Raw genomic sequence first — 7,542 nt, 5'->3', positions numbered from 1 at the left:
CTGCTGGGAAGACTTCAACTATCATTTTGTTCTCCAAAGAATGAGCTACAAGTATTCATGCTGAGTGAATATTCTAGACATGTCTCTTGGCAACATCTGTCTGTATTTTAAAGATCTATTTAAATACCTTTATTGGAGCAGAAGTCCAAGTATCTGACCTCCCAGGTAGTTGTCCTGTCCAGCAGGCTTGAGAGTAATTTTTGTTTGTGGTTTAGAATTAAGGTATTATAAAAAAAAAAAAAAACCAAAAAAAAACCCCAAAAAAACAAGACCAAAAAACCAAACCAAAACCACACATCAAACCACAAAAATTCCAGGAGTGACTGAGACAACTTTCAGAAAACCCCACAGTCTGCTAGTTAGCACATGCTCATGGAGAGGCAGACCTGACAGAAACCACACTGCTTCAGATCCCTGCTCTGGACCAAAGACCAGGTAGGATCTGGCATCTCCTGCTTTGCCACTGCACTCTGAATGCTGCGAGTTCAAGTTTTCTACTGATGAAAGAACACATTAAACCCTGCCCTGCCATGCTCACAGCAGAGATGGACAGCAAGTTCAAGGTAAAAGGGGCTAGTACTGATGGAATAGTTGATGTGAATCTAGTCCTGCTCTGATGACAAGGCTCAGACTATTGAGACTTTTTGCACTGGAATACAATTCCAAGTATTTTATGTACTTGTATTATCACCAGTATTATCTCAGGAAGTTGTAAAGGTGGGGACTGATCCAATCAAAATGCTGTTTCACTGTATTTTTCAAGCCAATGGTCAAATTGGCGCTCCTGTGTCACTTGCTTCATACATGCAGAGCACTCCCAGAAACTAAAAGACAGGAGTTGTTACTTTCTTTTAACTAAAAGAAAAATTGCAGGAGGATACATTCTGTGTGAAGAACTCTAATTTTGCAAAGAGCAAAAAAAGCCAGCACAGTTGCACAGAATACATTTGTGTCTGTTGCATTTTTACTGTGGCTATTGAGTGACTCACTTCATGTAGGTAGAATTCTTGCTAAATGTTGCCTAAATATAACAGTATTGGACATGGTATATGGGAAACGTCTGTTGTTTCAGCCAGGCTCAGCAGTTGGGTGTGTGTGTGGCATAATTCCCCTGAGTTTCACTTAGCATTGGACGGAGAATTTGAGGTGTGGCCTTAAATTGCAAAGATACTCTGGTGTGATCCACCCATTAGATGAGAATGGCAAAACTCCCACCGACTTCAAACCCAGCCTTTGTTGTGATTATCAAATGTTGACTCGTTAGCAGCTCTGGAAATGGGTGTATTGGTATGGCTGAGCTTTGGCAGGGAGAAGGAAGATCTTAAAACACATACTGGAGTGAAAAATCAAAATGTTTTGGTCTTTTCAGTAGAAAGATCAAACTAGGCACAACTGTTGCAAAGGGACTATTTCTGATCTTTTTGCATTCTTATTGCTTTATCCACAGTGTTTTGGGAAAGTCCAATATTAGGCTAATTCTGGTTTTCCACCAGGACTCTAATCTATGTATAGGTTACAAGTCCAGAAGAGACTAATATGACCATCTTGCTTGACCTCTCAGGTAACAGAAACTGTAGGACTCCTCTTATTTAATTTGTGTTTGAAGTAGAACTCCCCTTTAGGGACAACAAGAGATTGCATCCTCTGGCAAATCCCACTGCAGCCCTTGGCAGATTATTCCAGTGACTATTACCTGTTGAAAAAATGGCTTTGGTGTATACAATCAGAATGAGTTTAGCTTTGTCTTCTAGCCACTAGACCTAATATTCAGTAAGTGCTTTATGAAGCATGAGTTCCTGTCATGCCCAGTCTCTTGGAATATAACAGTTTCTTAAACATTGATCACTTGGAGTCTTTTTGCCCACCTTGTTGTCCTTTTTTCTGCTCTTTCAAAGGCTTTCTGTAGTTACCTAATAGCCGCTGTAAATTGTGAACACCAGCACTGGGCCAAGGAAAGGTACAGTAAAAGTGTTAATTGCAGTTGCTCCAGTTTTTATGCCCACAGAGGGCATTCCTGTGTTACCAAACATGTGCTTGAACCTGTGCTCATGCTCACACTCCCACATAGCTCAGACTTGTCAAAGTAAGGTGACATCGTTCTCTGCTCCAAACCTGTGGGCAGCAGCACGAATTCATGGATGTGACAGTGGGAGCTCAAGATGGAGATAACAACTCAGTATGATCTCCAGATCTTTGCAAAGTAACGACTCCCCAGGAGGGAGCTGTGCATCCTATGTAGTTCTATGGTCTTTGTTCCTAGATGTGTCATTTTATGGGAGCTATATTAAAACAGGTATTGTTGACTAAAGCCCAGCTTACTCAGAGGTTGTTCAGTCACGGTGACTTGTCTTCAGAATTTACCATTCTCCCAATCTGTGTGTTATCTGAAAACCTGAGCAGTAATGTTACATCCTCTTTTAGGTCTCTGAAAAGTTTTTAAATTGCTAAAGCCATTTAAATTGCTAAAATCCATCCTTAAATCTTTAGGTAAATATGTCCTGTGTGAAAATTACACATTAAAAGGACATTTTGAGATCAATTAGTCAACACTTAATCCTTTCAAAGCATAATGTGCTTATTCTACATGAGCATCCTCCATGGAAATATCAGGTCTTACCAATCCAAATATTCTAAGGAAATGTGAAGTATTATTATACTTTATAACATTGCTCCCTTTACTCACCAAACTAGTAAATTTATCTAAAATACATTTTCCACCAATGGCTGTCAAGTGGCATTGGTGATGCTACTCTCACTTTTATGATCAGCTTTTCCATCCCTGTGTCTGGAATCTGGGTAAGGTTGACAGCTCTGTATCAGCCAAGCTGCTCTCTCTTTACAAACCAACCAAATCAATGAAAACCCACACATGATAATTCATCCAGTGGTCTGAAACCTCCACAGCATCTCCAGACCAACTGATTGGGAAAATAATATTAAAAACTGTTGGATGAAAGTTTATCCAGAGCTGCTGATTTTAAGTTCTTTAACTAGAGCTGCTCTTATTTTACATTCTCAGGCTTGCATTGGTACAGGAAGTATTTTATTACCAATCTAGAACATGGCCTTATTGTCAGTTTTTCACCCCAAAACAGAACAGAAATATTTATTGAACATCAGTGTTTCTTTTGCACTTTACTTGATTAGTCAAATTTTTCACATAGCAGTAGAATAGCAACCATTCATTTGTTTCAAATTTATATTAAAATTAGACAAATCTTTGTCACTCAGCATTGCTGACTGCAGATCTAATCTTTTTTTACATTCTTTACTAGCTTTTGCTTCTGATTTAGAACAATTTCTGACAATTCTAGCACTTTTTTCCTACTTATTTTTATTAATTTAAATACCTTTGGTCATTAAATTATTCATATTCTTGTCTGTTCTCCAACAAAGACTGCAGTGCAACCTTTCTCTCTTCTTTTTTTTTTTGAGACATTTTCTTGAGCAATACAGAAATATCATTTCCAAAAAGCCATGTTTCAGTTTCTCACTCCTTCCAGCTTTTTGAATTTTTCCCTAAACCACCAAATACTTACATTACCATTTTGGCCCTTACCTTGATCATCCATAACAGATGACTCTCTTGTATCCCAGCCAGCACTGCTTTGGGGGTTTCACAATTAATTCTCCTTTGCCAGTGTGGATGAAGGCAGATTTCTCTGGCTTGCCTGCTTATTATTACTGCTCCCCTTAGGAAGCTTGAGGTCAATTTAATATCAGCAAGAGACAGCTTTTAGCATATTTTGCACAGATAGAAATCGCATACAATGTCGCATCTCTCCCCACAACACTGAGCAGAGAGGGAATTTAGTAGCCACCCATTCTGCCTTCACACCTGGTAGTCTGCAGACAATATGTGCTACTACACGATCTTGTTTTTATGCCAACATAAGAAAAAGACATTTTCTTCCCAGCCCAACTGTGCTAGCAGTGGGGACAGAGCCAGAAACCAACACACCACCTTATGCCCACTGAAAACCACCAACACAGCCAATCTGCTGATTGTGCCCTTCATATAAGAACGCTTAGTCTGGTTTGGGTAAAATCAAGCAGACCTGTTTCAGCTCCTGGCTGGAGTCAAGGTGGCTGCTCTGGCCTGGCTAAGCAGGAGCAGCTGCCCACAGCCTCTGACACCACCCATCACCACACCTGCAAGTGATTTCTGCACCACTGCCAGCAGCTGGAAAGCACATAATCCCATTTTTACAGGCCACGAATCTTTCTGCTGTCTGACCTTCCTGCCATGCCTGTCTTCAACATTTCAGCCACACGGGCTGCCTCAGCCCAGCAGCTACGTGGGATCTGTGCGCAGGTGGGATCTGTCTGCACTCCCCGCTTGCTTATCATGCCGGCAGCTGGTGCTAGAGATCAGCAATTAAAGGTTACTCTCTCTTTGTATCCTTCAGTGTCTAACTTAATTTAGATCTCAACATCATGGCTGTGGGCTAAATGGCTACTCGTCTGCTCCCTCGTTGTCCCATCCCTTCTGTTATTAGTTTCCCACTCTCCTGGGAGACCAACGTTAATGGCAAGGTTTTATCCACCGCTAGCCAGATGCCTCAGAGACCAGCTCCGTTGAAGTATTTTAATGAAAAATATGTTCCTGATGAAATTTGGATGGCATGTTAACAAAGACAGATCTTCGTCCTTAGCATCACAGCAGGTGTATTATGTGCAAACATAATCCACTGTGCTTCAAAGGGTTTAATAAAGTAGCCTGTCTATTTATCCTCTGCTCATCCTCCTGTTATCTGGGGTCTTTACAATTTCTACCATATAATCATACGGGTGACTTCTGATTTCTCATCACCATTTTTTGGACTCTGTCCCCTTTTGGAAGTGTTGACACAAAGGCAATATGGTCTGAAAGAAGGCACTGAGGGGGAGTGCAGTGACCTGAGCTGCTGTCTTGGCTTTGTTTCTGGCTTTACAGTTAGAGCATAATCCCAGCAAATCAGTTTACTCTGGCAGAAAAAAAATAAGACAAAGCTTTTTTCATCAGTATTGGGAAACAAAAGATCAAAGATCCCTCATAACTCATAAAATACTGCAAGGCCATTGGATCAAAGGCACTATAATAAGTGCAAAATACTGTGATACAAGTAAAACATCTTGCCATGTGTTCCAGACTCTTTCCTGCTGCATGGATTTCTTTACTTTCTCCTCTGCATTACAACAGAGGAAAGAGACTTTTTTTCCTAGTGATTAAATCTTCAAAAGATTGTGCTCCTAGTGGAAAAAAGCCTGGCAATAGATTCACCAGTGTAAGATTTTTCAGATGTTAAATACAGGCAGCGAGACTGGAGTTTCAGTCTTGGACTTGAGCAGATGTTTCAGAGCAGGGAACCATTCACCTCACTCTTTTTCATCTTTGAGCTTCTCCATCATCTGGAATCTACTTATAGTATCATTTTCTTTATTACCATGTGTGATTTATTTCCTGTTTCATTCAAACCAGACCCAGTGCCACAGTGCATTCACTTGTGCCAGCTGGTACCTTACATGATCAATGGGAAAAATGCTCCTGGCAGGACTGCACACCTCTGCACTTTAGCACTTCTGCAGTGGCCCTGCCTGAAGCTGAATTCTTGCTACCAGAGTCACACAGACCAGGACCAGACATGGGCGCAGGAAGCTCCTCAGCATTCAAAGGAAGGATTGCCCAATCTCACCACAAGACATGTAACAGATTATGTAGCCACAAGTGTCTGGTGGAAAAATGCATCCTTCACTTATTAGACTGGATACACACATGTGTGTATCCTCTGAAACATCAAACAAAATCTTACCTACAATAAAAGACAGGCAAGTTAAAAAACCCCAACTGTACACACTTCTATTAAAACAAACCAGGACAATACTTAGAATCTGGATTGTTCAAAACAAAATGTTTAAAAACAGCCCAGAAAATCTTGATGACACATGAATAGTTCCCTTTTTGCTGTCCAGAATACAGTCTGAGTTCCTCAGCAAGGGTTTATCTTGCTCTCCTGAAGGTTTTTGTCAGTAGTCCAGATGGCAGTGTGCCTATGAAGCATTAACCACCGCAGACCCCAGCCAGCATACGGAAAAGGAGTTTAGCAGCAGGTTGATCAGAGTCCAGTGACTGCGGTGGGCAACAGCCCTAAGCATCTGTTCGGTCTCAGCATTCACATGGGGCAGAGATACTAGTGTTGTGTGGAAATTGTATTTTCTCGGTCATATAGATGATACAATTTAACTTGGAGGGACCTTTTAGTCTATAGGGAGCTTTAGCCTTTAATTCTGAACCCCAAAAGTTGACAATTCCTTCCTCTTGGGCCTTTATGTCATTACATGTAACACTGTCTGGTGTAAATGCTCCTTGAAATCCTTTCCCATCTTTCTGGGCATGTAGGTATCCATTGGTCTGTGTTTAAATCACAGACTTCATGTCATGCAAATAAATTTAACCACAGTTTGAGATAAATGTGTTTGTTGCATAAAAATGGATGGAGAGGTTTTTCTTGAAGAAGCCTCACACGAGGATAGTTTCATCATGTAACAACAGTCCCTGAACATTATCCATAAACATTGGACATGACAAATATCCAGATATATGTGACCTTTGGCTGCAGACGGGCACATTAAGGAGCTGGTGCTGCTCTTTGCTGTCTGATGCTCCGTCTCCTCTGCTGCAAGCTGACTCGCTCTGGAGAGCAGCCTCCTGCCTGCCCGCTGCTCTCTTCACAAGTCATCAACCAGCCTGGCTCCGACGTGCCAGTCCGTGCCTGGGCAGGTTGCCCTTACCAATGCCCAGCGGGAGGGGAGTGATTTTCACGGAGTATGCGGACTTGGAAGGGATCCACAAGGATCATTGAGTCCATCTCCTGGCCCTGCACAGGACACCCCAAGAGTCACACCCTGTGCCTGAGAGCATTGTCCAAACACTTCTTGCACTGTGCCAGGCTTGGTGCTGTGACCACTTCCCTGGGGAGCCTGTTCCAGTGCCCAGCCACCCTCTGGGTGAAGAACTTTTTCCTGACATCCAACCTAAACCTCCCCTGGCACAACCTCAGGCCATTCCCTCGGGTCCTATCACCACAGAGAAGAGATCAGTGCCTGCCCCTCCGCTTCCCATCGTAAGCTGTAGGCTGCAACGAGGTCTCCCCTCAGCCTCCTCTTCTCCAGGCTGAACACACCAAGTGACCTCAGCCGCTGCTCATACGGCTGCCATACAAACCGCACGCACCGGGAGGGGAGCTGCGGGGCTGCCCGAGGGCCCTCACCGAGACCGGCCGCCGGCCCAGCCCAGGGGCGCGCAGCTCGGGCGCGTCTCTCCCGGCTCTCCTCTCCCGCAGGGCCGCCGCAGCCCCGCGGGCGGGCGTGTGAGGGCGGCGCGGCCTCGGCGGGGCAGGGCTGGGCCGGGCTGGGCCGGGCCGGGAGCGCCTCGCCGCCAGGGGCGCGGGCTGCCCTCGCTCGGCGCCCGCCGCCGCCCCGCGCCCGCTGACAGCCGCCCGCAGCCGCCATTTAACCCTCCTGCCGCCGCCGCCGGGCAGTGAGCGCCCGCCCGCAGCCCCG

The sequence above is a fragment of the Coloeus monedula genome, assembly GCF_965178545.1.
Source record: "Coloeus monedula genome assembly, chromosome: 3".
Lineage (NCBI taxonomy): Eukaryota > Metazoa > Chordata > Aves > Passeriformes > Corvidae > Coloeus > Coloeus monedula.
The sequence above is the reverse complement of the archived record's forward strand: the minus strand, read 5'-3'. Positions refer to the sequence as shown.